Raw genomic sequence first — 20149 nt, 5'->3', positions numbered from 1 at the left:
CTAAGGTCAAAAAAATAAACTACTGTCCAAAATAGCTACATAATTTAGCAGGCAAAAAAAAAATTTTTTTAGGGTCTTAGTTTACTGTCTTTTAAACTTTATTCCAAAGTTTTGTTCTTAGAAAATCCAATTTAAGAATTCACCCACAGGGGTTTCCCTGGTGGCACAGTGGTTGAGAATCTGCCTGCCAATGCAGGGGACACGGGTCCGAGCCCTGGTCTGGGAAGATCCCACATGCCAAGGAGCACCTAGGTCCGTCAGCCACAACTACTGAGCCTGCGCGTCTGGAGCCTGTGCTCCGCAACGAGAGGCCGCAATAGTGAGAGGCCCGCGCACCGCGACGAAGAGTGGCCCCCACTTGCCACAACTAGCGAAAGCCCTTGCACAGAAACGAAGACCCAACACAGCCAAAAATAAACAAATAATTAAATATTTTTTAAAAAGGAATTCATCCTCATTAATTTTATTTTTTAAATTTATTTATTTTATTTACTTTATTTTTGGCTGTGTTGGGTCTTCGTCGCTGCGCACAGGCTTTCTCTAGTAGTGGTGAGTGGGGGCTACTCTTCGTTGCCATGCACGGGCTTCTCATTGCGGTGGCTTCTCTTTGTTTCAGAGCATGGGCTCTATCTAGGCGCCCAGGCTTCAGTAGTTGTGGCATGTGGGCTCAGTAGTTGTGGCTCACAGAGTCAGTAGTTGTGGTTCACGGGCTTAGTTGCTCTGCGGCATGTGGGATCTTCCTGGACCAGGGCTCAAACCTGTGTCCCCTGCATTGGCAGGCGGATTCTTAACCACTGCACCACCAGGGAAGCCCTACCCACATTAATTTTAAAAAGCACAAATTAAACTGCTCATATGAGGTACACATTCATTTATAAAACTAAAAGTGAACACGTGAACAGTATTTGAAAAATGAATATTTGAGCTTATTTTGTTTTATATTAGTAAGCTATTATCCCCAAGTCAGCTAAAATTATATATAGTCATATATTTAAATTATATTTTTAAATAGGTGATAATATGAATAAAAATGATGGAGAATTAGCAGGATCAGATCTGTAAATATTTGACATTATTTCATGTTTTAAGAACTAAAAGCAAGGTGAGTCCTCTCATTTTATTTTTTTCTAACCTGCTGCAACCTAAAACTCCCAGGTGACCTGGTACAATAGATGGTCCACTCCAAATGTCTTTATGCTGAAAAGTATCATGACATAAACACATTGCCCAAATTGACTTAAAAAGAAACCACAATTTTATTTGTGAGCCATTTTATGATAATACAGTTAAACATATTCCTTTCAAGTCATTCCAAAGCACAGACTAATATATCTTCCATAGGTTGTGTGAGAATGGATCATTTATTTTTCTTTTTTTTTTTTGGATGGATCATTTCTAATGAAGTTAAAACAATTCTAGGCACATGATTTGAACTGTTACATGGCTAACTTCCAATAATGAAGAATGTGTTCTGAAAGTTTATTTTGGAGTGCAGACTGGTTTATCCCATAGAAATAATGTTGCATATTATATCTTTGGCCCACCTATAAGTCTTTTAAGTTAATTAGGCACCAGAGGTATATTATTCATAATATGCTGGAAACATGTTGTCATACATTGCAATGTATAACAATGCTTCCTGGGAGGTGGGAGCAGAGGAATAATGGCTGAAGTTCCAACTTAGGCTGACAGGTTCTTAAAGACTCAAAACCCTCCTTTCACAAGGAGAGTTAGATGGAACACTCCCAACTCCAATACCCTGGTGGGAATTCTTGCTGCCACTGTCAAAGATTCCTTAGTGCAAGGATGGGTTAGGAGTGAGCAGAAGAGCAGCGGACTATTGGGAGATAAATTCTTTATGCTCTGGTATAAAGGGTTATGGGACAATGAATGTCTTGCTAATATATATTCTTATAGCTCTCCTCAACCCAAACTCTCTTTTTCTTAGGAGGGCCTCAGTCCTAGTTTATTCTGAAGTCCTGCCTGTCTCAGTTTATACTGCCATCAGCCATTTGGTCTGATTTCACTATAAAATGAGCTGAAATTTCTTTGCCATTTAGAAGCAAATACAAAATCACTTTGAAATTTCCCTGGCATTAAAAAATCTGAAACGCCTTTCCCCACAGAATTTGTAAGCCCTAAACCCTTTTATCTATTCCCCACCCCTGGCTCCAATACATAAAAACATCTAGACCTTGTAGGAAAGACAAGGGCAGGGGGTAATAGTGAAAAACTGAGTATTACAAAACCTGGAACGTATCTTCAAATTTCAGAAGAAATCTAGGTTCACATAAGTCAGTTTAGATATGTCATTCAAGGAACAGGATATGTGCGTGCATGCACAATGGGTGCCTGTGTGTTAGAGAAGTTGAAGTGGATGGGCAATGAGGAGGAAGAAAATAGCCATTGGGGGCTATTACAGTAATGGAGGAGGAAGGACAAGGGAAGATCTCTTCATCATTCTTGTTTCTGGGTTGTAACTACTCCCATCTCTGAAAGGCAGGGCCCTGATCTGACCCAGGAGAGAAATGAAAAGCAGAAATTAGGTTTAAGAGACTGAACTCACACTATATGTGAGACTGCAGTGGAAAGGGAAGCGGGGAGGGAAACCTTCATGCGTTGGAAGTTGGAAAAGAAAGCTATGCCTGTTGCCAAGTGGCTAAGTGTGCTATGCTCCCACGTGATTGGAAGGGGAGTATATGAGTCAAGCAGGAAGCAGTCGAGGACCCTGAAAGTGAATTGTATTCTAATGGACTTTCACTGAATTATACAACTCTGGCTATTTACACACTTGCCAGGTAAAGTGCTACAGACTTGTAAACTCAATTATCTAGACCTGAAGGCAATAAATTAAAATTTCCTTAAAATTCATTTTTAGACTTCCATGGCTGTTATCACCTCTAGAAATATAGGGAAGACTGAGCCAAGAACAGAAGAAAAAATATACAATTAACCAAAGGCATTCTTAATTGCCTTCTGTCCATAGTACATATAAAATTACATCTAAAATTATATATGGTTTTTGAACTGATAAAAGTGTATTTAGAGGTGGCCATCTTCAACAACCACAACTCATCCCTTAAATTTGTCTCCAATGAAAGCCTACTAAAAATATCTTTTAGAAGTAAACTTTCATTTTTACTGAACTATTACTATTTGTTCTTAACAAGTTTTATGAAAATGTTTTGCGACTATTTACCTAGGAATACATTTTGAAATCAAGAAAAAATTAGATGCTACAAACTTCATTAGAAATGAATTTTTACTTCAGTTAGGGGAAGGATGACAGCAGAGAGGAGAATAAGAACAAATCTGAAAAGGAATAAGAAACACACACACACACACACACACACACACACATATGGTGCATGATTTTTCACATTTTGGGACGGTATCCAAGTGGTAATTGTATTGAAGGGAGCTGAAGGTTAACTACTTCCTGTGGGCAGGCCCAAGAAATAAAAAAGTTTTAATGCTGCCCAATGTCTAACTTTATCACAGAGCATTACTATTATATTATGAAAATTGGTGGATAGGAGGAACAAATTTTGCTAATCTTCATTTATGACAAACTTCATTTTCCTGCCTAATACAATTTTTATTCTTTAAAGCCTAGCACAGTGACTTATAATTGCTTGGAATTCAATAAATATTAGTTGAATTACATTCCTAATCAATTGATGACAAACAATTTTCCCAATAATGATAGATATTTCAAATACATGAATGCACCAGTAGTCAGTGTGATTTAATAAAAGTTCAGAAAAGTTCCCTGTCATAAAAGAGGGTTCTGCCATTCCTATATATTTCTTTTTTACACTGATACTATGAGCTCTTTGCTAGTTCATGAAAGTGGTTTTTGTATCATTAACCCTGTAGCGTAAAAATCTCATTTGAATGAAATTTTACTTTCTTTTCTCAAATAACCACCTTCATACTCCAACAGAGATAATTTTGTTCTCAAAAGTATGTATAAGGACACATAAGTAGGACTTCGCTGGTGGCACAGTGGTTAAGAATCTGCCTGCCAATGCAGGGGACACGGGTTTTATCCCTGGTTGGAGAAGACTCCACATGCCACGGAGCAACTAAGCCCATGCACTGCAACTACTGAGGCTGTGCTCTAGAGGCCGCAAGCCACATGTAGCCACATGCTACAACTATTGAAGCCTGTGTGCCTAGAGCCCGTGCTCCGCAACAAGAGAAGCCACCGCAATTAGAAGCCTGTGCACCACAATGAAGAGTAGACCCCGCTTGCTGCAACTAGAGAAAGCCCGTACACAGCAACGAGGACCCAATACAGCCAAAAATAAATAAATAAATTTATATAAAAAAAGAAAACATAAATATTATATTTTTAGTCTGTTTATTTTATGTTTTTGGAAGTATAAGTCCAAAAATTCTTAATATTTTCTGGGGTAGCATTACCATTGATTGCCCCAGCCATGTGTTTTTATTATATACTACTTAAAATCATTTTACAGCAAAGAGAAATAATGTTTTTTAAGTCTTCCTTCTGCATAATAATTTTTACAAAATAGTATAATGATTTCTAATTTCTGGCAATACTTTTAAAGGTAATATCTAATTGCTAACTCTTGGAAAATCTGGAGAAATGTCTGAAATTTCATTACTCTAAAATAAACTACCAACTGACCTGGGAATCATCTTGTTTTAATAAAATCTACATAGCAATTATTAATTTTTTTTTAAATTTACTTATTTTTGACTGCTTTGGGTCTTCGTTGCTGCACATGGATTTTCTCTGGTTGCAGTGAGCGGGGGCTACTCTTTGTTGCGGTGTGCGGGCTTCTCATTATGGTGGTTTCTCTTGTCGCGGAACACAGGCTCTAGGCACATGGGCTTCAGTAGTTGTGGCACACGGGCGTAGTTGTGGCTCACGGGCTCTAGAGCGCAGGCTCAGTCATTGTGGCACATGGGTTTAGTTGCTCCATGGCATGTGGGATCTTCCCTGATCAGGGATCGAATCCGTGTCCCCTGCATTGGCAGGTGGATTCTTAACCACTGCACCACCAGGGAAGTCCCAGCAATTATTAATTTTGTTAAGTAATAATAAAAATATTTGAAATAATAAGGAATACAGCTGATTTCAGGGATGATTTACTAAACATGGGGTTTATATTTGACAGAAAATATCATTTTAAATAAAGACTCTCTCCAATGTGCAATCTTCATTAATTTTGTAGATATTATTATAATTGATTACTTGAAATATTTATTTTCTTTTGATTCAAGCCAGGGAATTCTGTTTTATAGTGAGAGAGGATATCATTTGAAAACTGATTTTTAATTCAAATTCTTCAGTGTAAGATACAAAATGTGAGGTCTAGAGTAGTAAAATTAGGTTAAAGTTTCATTCACTCAATGTTAATTAACTACAATAATACTATTAACCTTTGTGTGTAGAATATTATTTATTTCAAAGATTTTTAGTATTTATTACTGTATTTGTCCAACATGAGAACGGTAAATGGTAAATATGGTAGTGTTTTAATTTACAAATGATTTAACCAGTTCAGAGGTTAATTGACTTGGCCAAACTCACACAACAGAGCTGCAAGGTTTACTCAGATCTACTGATTCTGTGCTGAGCAATTTCTCTGCCATGTTAGAAATAAGCAACTAAAAGGGAGAAGAGGGTTGGGCACATAAGAAAGCATATCTCCAAAGGAGATTTATCAGAGTTACCTGGTTATTTTGCACATGAAACATGAGGCAGCCTACCAAACACTTCGGAGAATGAGCCACTCCTGCTGAGAGGAGTGTGTCACATCCTCCATGGTACTGGACCCAAAGATAGCCTTGAAGCCTTGCTTCAGGTTCAGGCTCTCGCATGCAAAATGCTGAGCTTAATTCCTGAGAAAACTAAACATGAGTAGAAAGGAGTTGGTGACTGAAATGCGTTTGGATTTGGCCAAGGAAGAATAAATGATTTCACCGAGATTCCCAGCTGAGTGACTGAGAAATCGTTGACAACGCTGGCAGAGATTGGACTGTTGGAACAAGAAGGCCTTTTGTTTTGTTTTTAAGGATGTGGCAACCTGACTACCTGTAATCAGTTACATGTTGGATGGATGAACAAAAAAAGAAGGTAACAGGAGAAAAATCTACTGTATCAATGTGAGTGGTATTATCATGGCATATCCCTCTCAAACAATTGATCTTACATTCCTCTTAAAATCAAGGGATAATGAGGAAACTAGAACAGAAATCCCAGAATTCTCCTTGGGAATAGAGTTCTCCAAAATCTATTTTAGGATAATGATCTTTAATTTATATCACTTAGATTATTTATATACAAGACTGAAGGATAATTTGGATGCAGATATTATAGTCACAGTCCATGATAAAATTGCAAAAGCCTGGAATACTGATATAGAACTTGTCACTTAGTACCTTCACAAGCGGCTCTCAGAAACCGAATGGCAATTCATCACTACCATTCTTTCTGAACAACTATCATCTTATCAGCCTGCTAAGACATACACATAGCTATCATGTTCTTCATGAGAATGATACAAATCACCAAGAAGCTGCAACAAACCTATCCTTCACCCTAAATATCAGGTTTAGAATTGCCTGTTTCACTTTGTTAATACTTTTGCTCACATATTACTCCTTACCCTATTTAAACTTGCTTATCTCCCACAACCTTATCTCCATCATTTACTATTGTCCTACTCCAGCTATTTACACAACAGTTAGCACTATGTAAAATTATATGACATATTTTCTTGTTTAATTCTTTATTGTCTAAGTTGTTCCTTAGAATATAAGTTCCACGAGAGAGCAGAGTGTAACACTTAGTAAGTATTCAACTGGTATTTGCTCAAAGAAAAATAAAATGGATGCAAATAAAAGTATTTTTGGAGAGACTATAAATCAGTAATAGCACAACACCATAGTAAGATCCCATTATGCCTCAAAAATGCCTAATTTTTCTACATTAAATGCTTAACAGGCTCTGTGATTTATTTATATTAAGAGCTCAATTAATATCCACAACCATGAAGGGCAATTAGCAATTTTTATAAATTATGCCAACTCTTTATATTTCAGCCACAATGGCTAATTGGTGGCACCTTGAGGTCATTTTATATCTTAATTAAAGATGCCTATATAAAAAATGTTTACTAAATTTGGCCTCCTGATATAAAATGCATATTTAGTTTATTCTATTAATAATAAAAATATCCCATAACCAAAGCATATTGTTTGTAAGAAAAAGTTTCTTTGAAGTTAAAGTATATGATTTGTGAGTATAGATTTTTATTTCCTGCTGTAAAAATTGATTTAGATCTGTCATACAAAATTTCATCTTTAACAATCATCATGTGGAAAAAATCACCAAACATAAAATGAAAATGATCCTTCCTATCTTCAAGATATTCACACAAGGTATGAAACTGTACAAAGTGTTAACTGTGCAGCATGCTATCATGTTACAAGAATGTATCAGAAAATGACGGCACCAATTCTAATGCATCATTTTAGCCCTCAGATGAAGTTTTTAAGTAAAGTTTCATTTTAAGTAAAAATAAGACATTTTGACCCAGTGAATCATAATGAGGAAAAATGGATGCCAAATGCAATTATTTTTAGTTTGTAATTTGTCATGTTTTAACAGTATTTGCTAAACAAATATTCTCTACCATTCCTTTCATTTTTTTTTAACATCTTTATTGGAGTATAATTGCTTTACAATGGTGTCTTACTTTCTGCTTTACAACAAAGTGAATCAGTTATACATATACATATGTCCCCATATCTCTTCTCTCTTGCACCTCCCTCCCTCCCACCCTCCCTATCCCACCCCTCCAGGTGGTCACAAAGCACCGAGGTGATCTCCCTGTGCTATGCGGCTGCTTCCCACTAGCTATCTATTTTACGTTTGGTAGTGTATATATGTCCATGCCACTCTCTCACTTTGCTCCTTTGATTTTAATCAACATAAGACTGCAGGGCACATTACCCATTCTGAAAGTGTAACATCAAATTTAGGATTAAATTTATTTCTTAGCCATCAATTTAGTATCAAGTGCTAAATTTTAAAAACATATAAAAATCTTGAAGTAGAAACAGTCCATCTGTAGCTTTTAGAGGGTCTATTATTAAAATTAAGCCTGCAGCAAAGAACATTAGTCAAATGAAAGAGTTTCTAAAAAAAATATTTAACACTCAAAGTAGTAAGCATATGGTCAAGAGTGTTGGAATTTCATCAGTTGGTCATTTATTATTAAAAGTAGCTAGCCAAAAAAGTAACTTTTAACTTTCTAAAGTCTTTAAAACATTTCCATAGTTCTAAAGAACTTTTAGGTAGAACAGCCTACAGCTGGGTGGAGTTATTTTGTTTACTGTGACAAATTATTTTCCAGTGATGAGGAATGAGTGGAATAAAAGACAGAAATGCATTGATAAGTACATGGGTTCTGAAAAAAAAAGGTTTTATCAAAAATTCTAGAAGCCAGGAGATTTCTGAACCAGAAGTCCAGGTTTAGAATATCTGGTTGAAGGATGTTCTTTAATCTGCTCCATCTACAGAACTCTTGTTTCTTCCCTGGTCTTTGTTTCTGTACTATTGAAAAAATCTTGGATAAAGAAATTTTCCATTTATTTTCCACACTGGAAATGTTCAGAAGGTGATGGGCTATAAGCAAATGTGCTTCAAGATGTAACTTTATTTAATCCAAGGAAGGTACATAGTCTTATTTCCTAAATACTTTATACTATTTGATCACCCGTGTGAAGTCTTTCTTTAAACTCAACTCAAATAGTCATCTTGGTTCTAAGTTTTTGTTTGTTTGCTTTCATAATATTTATTGTCATTTTTGTTAAAAATATTTTGGAATAAACATTGGTGTGTGTGTGTGTGTGTAAGATGTGCAAGTAAACTTTAATCTATATCTTAGGGACAGTTAGAATTAAAGTGCCTCAATCAAGACTCAACAGTTCAGAGGAGATTACTTAGGGACTTCAAATATTATTTTCAAATCTACATTTGAGTGTTATTAATTAGCATAAAGAATGTTATAATGAATTGCCATTGGCAAAATAGTGTTCAGGATAACAGTTGGTTAGAAAAATTGTAGGGGTTTCATTGTTTTTGTGTGAACAGCATGATAATTTGGCACAATAGCTTAAACACACTGGAACAGGGCTCTGGATCTTCTAGATCAGTTCTACATAATATTTAATCCAGTGATGGTGGATGAACTGTTTGATATAGTTCAGAATCTGAGAGTATGAAACATTTATAGCAATTTTTGTGCATAATTCTATGTCTTTGAATTTTAAATCTAATAAAAAAGAAACACACCAACAAAAACCACTAGGGAGTTAAATTAAAAATTTTTTTCTATTAATTTATTTTTACTGTATTCTACAGAAGTATTGATCTGCAAGAGATTAGAAAATAAATGATACATTTAAACACACTAACCTAGTTCCTTGCTAGTCTTATGTCCACGTGCCCAGCCTAAATAGAGACTGTTGGTCTTGGCATCTAATACTAATGAATCCTCTGAGGTGCGCATCTTTTATGCATGCAGCTGTCACAGCACCTGAAGATTGAGTATGTTGAGCAACTGCTCTGTTTCTTTCTTTTTTCCTGCTTTAAAATAAATATTGGTATGTTTGCTCAGAGTTGACCTTTCAAATCTAACGTAATAACTTTTCAAATTATTTTTCAATGTAATAACCCACCTGGTATGCAGGTTGTGGTTGAGGAGACATACAGCCTGCACCTTCGTCCATACGAAGTTCAATATTTACCAAAAAATTATCCAAGTGGCTAAAATGCCAAATTAGTCAGGTCATTTTGTCATTTCTTTTCCTACTGCAATCAGCCTTTTTTCCCAGATTTCCTATTTTGAAACCCATGTAATTTGTATTTCCTATTTTTTTCAAATGCTCAGAGGTACAGACTCATTATTAGGAAGGTGAACATAACCATGCACGATTTTTGTGGCAGAGCAGAACCATAACTGAAATTATAAAACATACACAAGAAACTTTCTCCAGGGAGTTATAACTAAATCTTCACTCCCAGCTGCCTTACTTGTCAATTAGCTACAGCATGGCCAAAATGGCAGCAGGCAAATGTGAACAATTCAATACTGACCATAAGCACATAATAAAAAGCCACTCACCCTGGAACTTGGTCATGGTGAACATCTGCTTCACTAGTACTTTCAAATACCAAGGATAGTAATATAGCAGTAACAACTGTCAGCTTTCCTAGATTTAACTGCTATCTAATCTTGTATTTACTTCAAGAAAGATGAATTTCCTAATAAGGAATTAGGGCTCTCATTAGCGGTCAAGAGCAGACTGGCAATTTGTCTGATATTCTAAATGTAAACCTTAATGATTACCACTCAGATATTTAAAGTTCTACAATTGTCCCCACTAGGCTTATTACAAGGGAGATAATCACCTCTACAGACGTTTCTCGACACACAATAAAATTAAAGGCATGCAATTCTTTTTATAAAGTATTTGTTTTGGAATATCTCCTCTCCAAAAACATGGCCTTTTTGAACACTAGATTCCTAAAAAATAAAAGAAAAAAGGTGACGCTGCCCTAGAATTTAAGGTGAATTATTGTTGCTCTGCCATAAGCCGAGTTCTGTTTTCTGAGACATTTGGCATGAAAGCAATGAAAGTCTGTTAACGTTCTAATATGATTCATGCTATATGGTTGTGGAGATGGCCCTTAAGCTATTTTAAAGTAGGGGTTTATCTACCTGACATTAGTAAAATAGCTGCCTTATGTCACATAAACATCTTTAACATGACAACACTATCATGTTAGTAAATTAAAATATAAAAAAATCTCATGAATCACCTTTTATGTAGTCTTTCTAAAAACAGCTAAAAGCATAATTATGTAAATTCCAAAAGCGAACTGTTTCAACCAAATCATAAAGCACACAGGAATTTGTTTCAAAGGTGGTTAAGATATTGTAAAATATATAAAACAGGACATATATTTGCTCATGAAATCAAGTTTCTAATTATTCTAGTTAATATTTTCTAGATTAAGAAGATCTTCCCTCCAAATAATGTAGAATTTAGGATTCAATCTAGATCTAGTTAATTTCTTTTCTGAACATAAATATATATTTGAAGAAGAATGTGACAGAAACCCTATTTATAATCTTGTAAATTATACGAGAAAATATACTTTAATTTTGGCTTTAAGAAAATATTTGAATTTAAAACATTGATAGACAGTTTATGCTGTTAAGTCAGTAAATAGAATAGTTTAAAATTATTTCCATAGAAATAAATATGGTGAGAGACCATGAGGTTTTGTAATGTATAGATACCTGCAAAGCACTCACAAGAGGAACTACAAATCAGAATATGAATAGCTTCATAAATGATTCGATTTCTCAAGTATCAAAAGCTACACTGTAGGGCTTCCCTGGTGGTGCAGTGGTTAAGAGTCCGCCTGCCGATGCTGGGGACACAGGTTCGTGCCCCGGTCCGGGAAGATCCCACATGCCGCGGAGCAGCTGGGCCCGTGAGCCATGGCCGCTGAGCCTGCGCTTCCGGAGCCTGTGCTCCGCGACAGGAGAGGCCACAACAAGGAGAGGCCCGCGTACCACACACACACAAAAAAGAACAGTCACCTTCCCTTCAGCAAGATCCTGCTAATGATGTTATGTTGAAGGCGACAACAGCAAAAGCTACACTGTAAAGTTTGACAAATCAATAAGTTAGGATGAACTAAATTAAACCTCACGTGTATAAATCTTCAGTTTACAAAGAACTTCCATACGTACTATCCCATTTCATCTCAAAAACATTAAAAGGTAAGCAAAGCAAAGCAGGTATCTTTATCCCTAAACTGAGGAAGCCAATGCTCAAATAGGGTACTTGACTTGAAGAGTTTCACACAGCTGGTATGAAGTGATGTTTAATTTATTGGTGCTTTTGCACAGTACCTCCCCCAATCCCTACCTGTTAGGCAGTGGGCATGTTTCCTATCTGATCGTGAATAAATGGTCCTAGGTCATGACCTACTGTTAAATTAATCTATATAACTGAAGATACCAGGATGCTATTCAAAGAATACAAGGCAGCCATGGATATAGAGGGTAATTTCAGCTGTCTCCTCTTTGTTTAAAGCCATTAAGCACAGTTTAGGCAGTTACAGCAAGTTTAAGGATCTTAAGCTCCCATTCCTGTACCACCACAAACTCTAAGGTAGATTCGTAACACAGATTGATCTGTATTTTCAGGGATTTTTCCCTGGGACTTCCCATTGCACAAAACAAAAACCTAATCCCAGGTAATGAAGGGGATAATAGAGAAATAGATGGATAGAGTAGATGAACTGAAAGGGAAAGAATGAAGTACAAATCAAATAATGAATGAGATGACCACCATCGGTAAATTCCAACGTTGGTGAGCCCCCATCAAAAATCCAAATCTAAAGATTCAGTTTTAACAAATTGAGCAGTTTTAGAAAGTCAGATATAAAAATTACAAGGTTAATCTTATGTCTTGCTCCTTTTTAGACAAAATGCTTGCCTTTCATTCATGTAGGTTGTCAGTGTCAAGTTAAGATTAAATATCCATAAATCAAGATAAAATTTAAAATTTTGACATTTAAGTTTTCTTGACATTTGGCCAGAGCTGGAAATCCAGCCAACCATGATATCTTGACAGAATGACAGGAACAAGAAAAGCATCTTCTCTCTATATATTGAGAGTAATATAATATCTAAAACAGTTTCACCAAAGTTTGTTCCACAACATATTGATAGCTAAAATGGGGGGAAAAAGTGTTCCATGGTCAAATAAATTTGGGAATCACTGGGTAACAATAAATTTAAAAGTTCTCTTTATTTCAGAATTATCATGGTCTTAATTATACTAGTGGTCAGGTCCAGTGGTCACTAAATTCCAAATTTTTGTAGAGTATCTTGTAGGGATGTGTTCCAGGAGTGCATATTGGGAAACGTTACCCTAAGGAAATGATACAGTTATTCTTCCTGCCACACCCACAACCCCAAGTCCTGGAACTTGGCCAAAGTTGACACTGAAATGGTAACCAAGGTTCTCTGTATATTTTTGGGCTTCATGCACCACTGTTGTTTGAGACTATTATCTGCTAAATGGTGAAAGAATTCTATGGTTATTAACAGATCAGGGTTGCTTCCCAGTTCCACTGAAAATGACTGGTTTTTAAAAAACAATCGCAATACCACTATTACACTGAGAAAGTGTCATAAAGCCTTAATATCATTAAATATCTAAGTCAGTGGTCAAATTTTCTAAGTTAATTCAGAATTTTTAAATAGATGGTTTGTTTGAATGACCAAATAAGCGCCATACATTGCATGCAATTGATATGTCTCTTAAAACTATTTTTAATCTATAGATATGCCCTTTCTTTTCTTCCTTTCCAATATTTACTGTTATTCTTAAGGAAACTGAAAAAATTGTCCTTTTATGTAAATGACATCATACAGGAAAAACCTCTTTTGAAAAGCTTTGTTCTCTGAGTAGAATGTTTTGAAGCTCACTCATGCGTTGCTGAGAAGTACTTCATTACATAAATAAAATATACACAATTCATATATCCATTATTCTACTGACACATATTTGGATATTTCTAATTTGGGGATATTATGAATAAGATTGTTATACCCATTCAACTATAAATCTTTTCTGGACACTTGTTTTCTTGGGTAAATAACAAGGAGTGGAATTTTCACGTCATATGGTAAATGCATGTAAAATTTTATGAGAAACTATCAAACTTTTCCAAAGTGGTCATACTATTTTGCAGTCCCTGTTGTAATATACAAGAGCTCCAGTTGCTCCACATCCTTGCCAACACTTCATATTATCAGTTTGTTTGTTTTTTAAATTTTAGGCATTCTGATTGGTATGTCATGGTATTTCAGTGTGATTTGAATTTGCATTTCCATAATGGCTAATGATGTATAGCATATTTTCATGAGTTTATTGGGCATTTATTTATTTTCTTCAGTAAAGTGCCTGTTCAGATCTTGTGCTAAATTTTGAAATCCATTTGCTTATCTTATCATTAAGTTGTAAACATTCTCTGTATATTGTGGATACTTTGTATTCTAGCCTCCAGAACTGTGAGAAATAAATTTCTGTTGTTTATGCCACCCAGTCTGTGGTACTTTGTTATGTGAGCCCTAGCAAACTTATACAGTGGTATCTACAAAAGTAAGAATACTTAGAACCTAAGAAATGTCTGAAAACATTCTAAAATATAAGTATTACAATTCCTATTTTCATACATGAGGAAATCAAACCTTAGAGAGTTTACAAAACTGGTTCAAAGTCACAAATCTAGATTTAGAATTGAGAACAGAACATGGTTCTACCCAACTTGCTCTTTCTACTGCATGATGTGATTTATTTTAAGGCATCATGGGAGAAAAATAAAGGCACTAATTCTGATCTAATTCTGATCGCCATCTAAACTTAGAACCAAATATTTTCTAAAAGTCAAATACTTTGAGGAGAAATATAATGCCTCACTAAAAAGGTATTTAGTAGATTAAGCATGTTTCATAATATCCAATTGCATTTCATGAAATGAAAGCTGAGGTCTTCTATCTAGATTCTAAAAGAAAAAAGTAATTTCATTTTCTTTTTTAAATAAAAAAAGACAATTTTACAGTTTTATGAAGTGCTCATTTTGAATGAATACATAAAAAAAACAACAAAAGTGCTTCCCTGGTGGCGCAGTGGTTGAGAGTCCGCCTGCCGATGCAGGGGACGCGGGTTCGTGCCCCGGTCCGGGAGGATCCCACATGCCACGGAGCGGCTGGGCCCGTGAGCCATGGCCACTGAGCCTGTGCGTCCGGAGCCTGTGCTCCGCAACGGGAGAGGCCACAGCAGTGAGAGGCCCGCGTACCGCAAAAAAAAAAAAAAAAAAAAAGAGGATATCCTTACATTTTCCCATTTGGGAACAGGAGTAAAAATGTAATGAGACAATTTTATTAATGAGTTTATAATAGGATACTACACTTCTGTTATGACAGTTACTGTATTAGCCAGCAAAACGTGTTATTAGCCGCCATATAACTATTTAACATATTTTAGGTTATGTCAATCAAACCATTGAAGAAGATGTGTACTCATTTTACCATAAAATAGTTTGAATTAAGATACAGTATGGATAATGTGTTAAATTATTCTTCATTTAAATTAAGAAAAGCAAGGAAGAAATATAAAATGATAAATACCATATCTATACAAAAGGGAATCCTAACTTTTATAATAAAATAGAAAAGTATAAAACAATAATACAGCATAGTTCTTTATGCATTGACCTAACAATACTGAAAAGTAAAGGAAATAAGTCATATTAACAAAATGTGAAAATGCTTATATATAAATACGTATGTATGAGTGTATAATATACATACAATCATGTATATATGTTTCATAAAATAATGAAATTAGGGACAGTCCTATGAAGTGTTGATTACCTTATTGATAAAAGTACACAGTCCTATAAAATAAATACATTAGCATATAAAAGATTTTGACATACCACTTGAATAGGACTAGAATTATACATTTTATTATATTATTTTCTAGCACTACAATTAATTATTCAAATTCCCCATAACCCCTGTATTATAAGGGCCTCTAATGAAATTAATTACATAAATAATATCTTAATACCATTTTCACATTTTAGGGGTCATTGCTTATTCTGCCTATAGTGAGTAGGGATGGTGATTGTGTGTACTGTAGGAGCAGTGGAAGCAGATTTTTAGAGCTCAATAAACATTAAACTCCTTTCCACTGCAGTTTGAACTATGGAAATGTAAGACTACAGCTATGATGGCCTATTAGGAGAGTTATCCAACCATGAAGGTGAAATACTGTCAAAGCATAAGCTTGGGTCTTTGATTGGCATGTCCTTTATTTTAAATGGTGGGATATGTGTGTCACTATGACACATCTTAATAAAGGATGCATTCTTAACACTCTGTGATTTCAAAACTCACTTGTTGGTTAATGAATAAAAACCAACTATCCAAGACTTATTCTAATCATTCTATTAGTAACATTACTCAGAATGGTTAAAAAAAAAAAAAAAAAAAGGAAAGAAAATGGAGTAACAGATACATAAAATAGGTAAAATCTTAGAATACACATTAAATTCTTCTTCACAACGAGGCATTGTAACGATTGATACAGGAATAACACTGAAATACTATTACACACACACACACACACACACACATCCTTACTTCAGACAAAAATTGCCAGAAAAGTCCACCACTGAATATTGTTGTGTCTGTGGTATTTGACTCATTTTTTTCATGTCTAAGAAAAATAAATGACTTTTCCCTTGTTACTGAAAGTTTCATTGTAAGTTTAAAGGTGTTTTTAGTGTGTTTTAGCATTGAACTTACAACACTAAATATTTAGATATAAATAATGAGTAAATGTATAAAATAAAATAAATAAATGAGTAAATAATAAATAATGAGTAAAGTTCTGATAAACTGATATACCATAAAAGGCCTAAGTTTCAATTTCAAGCCATAATATTTATATGGGTTTTGGTTATTTTATACCAACAGAAGTCCTTAACCTTTCAGAGCTATCTCAGGAAATTATTTTTGTATCTTTACACTCTTCTAATTAGTATTGTCAGGAAATGTAGATTACCAAAACAAAATAAACATTCTGCAAACACAAATAGTTACATAAAACAGTTTAACAAAGAATAAAATGTTCTGTTCCTATGATCCTTGTGCAGGCAAATGTTGCCAATATTCAAGATCACTCTTTTAAAGTCCATGAAAACAACATGCTCAAACTCTAGAGAAGTTACTGCTTTCATAATTTTTTATATTACTTATCCAAAAAGGAAAAAAGATTGAAGGACAGAGAAAATCGGTGACATGATTAAGATGTGAATAAACTGAACGTTGGAGAATTCAGTTTATATCAACAAATATTATGTGTTTAGTACAAATTGCGTATTGTATCAAATACTACTAGAAAACCAGATTAATTAATAAAACTTTTTCCTCCCTGCCATCAGAGCTCACAATTCAGCAGGGAAAAAGACATGTAATCAGATTTACAAATCACATGACAAATGTGGTAATTTAAGTATGTACATTAACGCTGATGAGAATATACCCAGGGAACTCCAAGAATTTTCTATGTCTAGAGAAAAGAAATGACCCTGAAAAGTGATACAAAGACTAGAACACAAAGGATCCCCTATGTTATGTACACTGCCGATTTATTGTGGACATGATTCCTAAATTCCTTGATTAATCCAACTTTAAATTTTGACAACATAGGTATATAACTATTTAATAACTGATCTATACTTATTAATTTTTATGATTAAACATTTTATTTTAATCATTATATTTTAAATTACTAAAAGATTTTAAAAATCAGCTTTGTTATCTTTATGGTTTCTTATTCTTTACTCAGATTTTAATCCCTTTTTATGTCTTTATATACACTAAACACACATATTTTGTTTTATGTGTCTGGTAACATTCATATCTGGAGTTTGTAAAACTCTGATTCTGTAGTCTGTTTGTGCTGGCTCTCACTCATGGAGTCTTATTTCCCTGTACATCTTATTTTTGACCATGACCTTTGGAAAATTTCAAGTTAAATTTCTTCAAAAGAGATTTAAATTTCCTTTTGCCAGCAGGCTTGCAAGGATTAAGGTCCTAGAACCACTTCATTTCAAACTAAAGTTTTAGCTTGAGCTCTGTTGCTGTCATTGTGGTTTTCTGGTCACACATGTAATATACATTGCGGCCTCAAGCACACATGGCGACTGGCTTGTGTGTACAAGTTCTCAGTGGACTCTTTCTCCCCTCCACCAGTGTCAATATCAAGACAAAAACGTTTTCTGGTCATCACCTTCTGTGAAGGGTTGTAAGGAGGAAGACATGAAACACGTGGTCTGTCTGATGTCATATTAAGGGTCTCAGGTCAGACACAAACTCTTGAGAAGGCCCTAATCTTTCTTTCCTGTTATTTTTTACCCCAGCTGATAATCAAAATGGAGGTTCTGCTAAACAATACTCGATCGAAGCCTCCTGAGTGAATGCCAACTTTCTTGCGTGTTTAACTCTATTCTTTCATTTCGCCGTAGCCTTGAGAAAGAAATTAAAGAGCAGCCCCTAATATCTGGAAGCTGGCTTAGCACTCACAGCTAGGCCGTTATTCTTCTGTTGAGCATGCTCTTACAGAATAACAACCTCAGTCAGTGTTACTCTGAGACCATAATAAAGTGAGACAAATCAAATCTACTTCAAAATTTTCTCCAAACAATGACAAAAACAAGGTCACTGTACCAGTCACAAAATACCAAACTTCACCCTTTTAGCTAAAATGAGCAAATGGTACTTCTTTATCAATGTCCACTTTATCCTCATTCTAGTCTCCCCTCCCTCTCTAGGTAAGATTTTTTTTTTTTTTTTGCGGTGCGCGGGCCTTTCACTGTTGTGGCTTCTCCCGATGCGGAGCACAGGCTCCGGACGCGCAGGCTCAGCGGCCATGGCTCACGCACCCAGCCGCTCCGCGGCATGTGGGATCTTCCCGGACCGGGGCACGAACCCGTATCCCCTGCATCGGCAGGCGGACTCTCAACCACTGCGCCACCAGGGAAGCCCTCTAGGTAAGATTTATTGAGATACCCAATAATAGAACTGTCCTTGCTTTTTTTTTTTTCTTAACTACATTTAATCTAGAGGCAAACCTTGTTTCCTTAGGCCCTTACCCAAATCGCCTAACCAAAGCCCAAATCCTATACTAGGTTGTTTCTGACATCCTTTTCCTGAGATGCCCCATGGCTCCTTGCACTGAGAGTTCTCCATCAATGCAATGATTAATAAAATCCAACCGATTTAACTCCAGATGTGTTCCTAGTGGCCTTTGCCTGAAGGGTACTGATAGCTTCTAAGGAGTTTTTTTTATTGCTATTATCATTATTTTGCCAACTCACAACTCAGTATAACATGGAAAGTCTTAAAAATAATTTATCCAGCAATTTTCATTGTTTTGTAGCAGAAGCATAGTTCAGAATGTCTAAATTATCTTATTGCAAACATCTCCTATGAAGAACATTTAAAACAATACAGAAAAATTAAGCAAAAAAATCTACAAAGTAGTTAAGCATTGAGTATTTAATAGCATACTTACTCTGTCACTTTGAAAGAACTAATAAAAGTTTAGAATTAATTTGTAAATGGGAAAGCTGGACTGGTCAAGCTGTGAAGCTTTCAATGTCATGATCATACCATGCTTTGCATCATACAGAAACCTTAACCACAACTGACTCTACCAGGGATGGAAACCAAATTCAATTATATCCATCTACAACTTGGATCCCAGAGAAGCTAGAACTGTATGATGTGGCTCATCATAAGAAGACTGCCCAAGAATGGTTTGCTGTACGTGATACCAGACCATTTTACCTACTTAAGCTCTATGCACTACTCATTTGGGGAGTCCACAACCCCATATCATATAAGTTATGTGAAAATGTATGCATGTAAAGAATTTTTAAAATAATTTTGACGAAAAGTAAATCACTTAATTTAAAATTGGTCATGCTTTTCACCATAAATATGCCTGATTTGGAATTCTGCAGAAGTGAGAAACATGAACTTTTTATTAACAGTAAATTTAACCATTGGTGATTTAGATATATTGTTTGATCATTTTGATATTGCACCTTTCTCTTTCTATTTTGGAGCCAATATGTCTTTTTCTTTCTTTCTTTTTTTTTTTTTTTCAGGTCTCAAAGATTTCCCATAGGCCTTGGTAAGGTTAAAAACTACAGAATTTGCAAATCAAAACTACAATGAGGTATCACCTCACACAAGTCAGAATGGCCATCATCAAAAAATCTACAAGCAGGGCTTCCCTGGTGGCGCAGTGGTTGAGAGTCCGCCTGCCGACGCAGGGGACACGGGTTCGTGTCCTGGTCCAGGAGGATCCCACATGCCGCGGAGCGGCTGGGCCCGTGAGCCGTGGGTGCTGAGCCTGCGCGTCCGGAGCCTGTGCTCCGCAACGGGAGAGGCCACAACAGTGAGAGGCCCGTGTACTGCAAAAGAAAAAAAAATCT

Source organism: Delphinapterus leucas, chromosome 9 (assembly GCF_059928025.1).
Source record: "Delphinapterus leucas isolate spDelLeu-1000000601 "Yukka" chromosome 9, BTC_Dleu_Yukka2, whole genome shotgun sequence".
In the NCBI taxonomy this organism is placed as follows: Eukaryota; Metazoa; Chordata; class Mammalia; order Artiodactyla; family Monodontidae; genus Delphinapterus; species Delphinapterus leucas.
Note: the sequence above shows the minus strand (reverse complement) of the source record.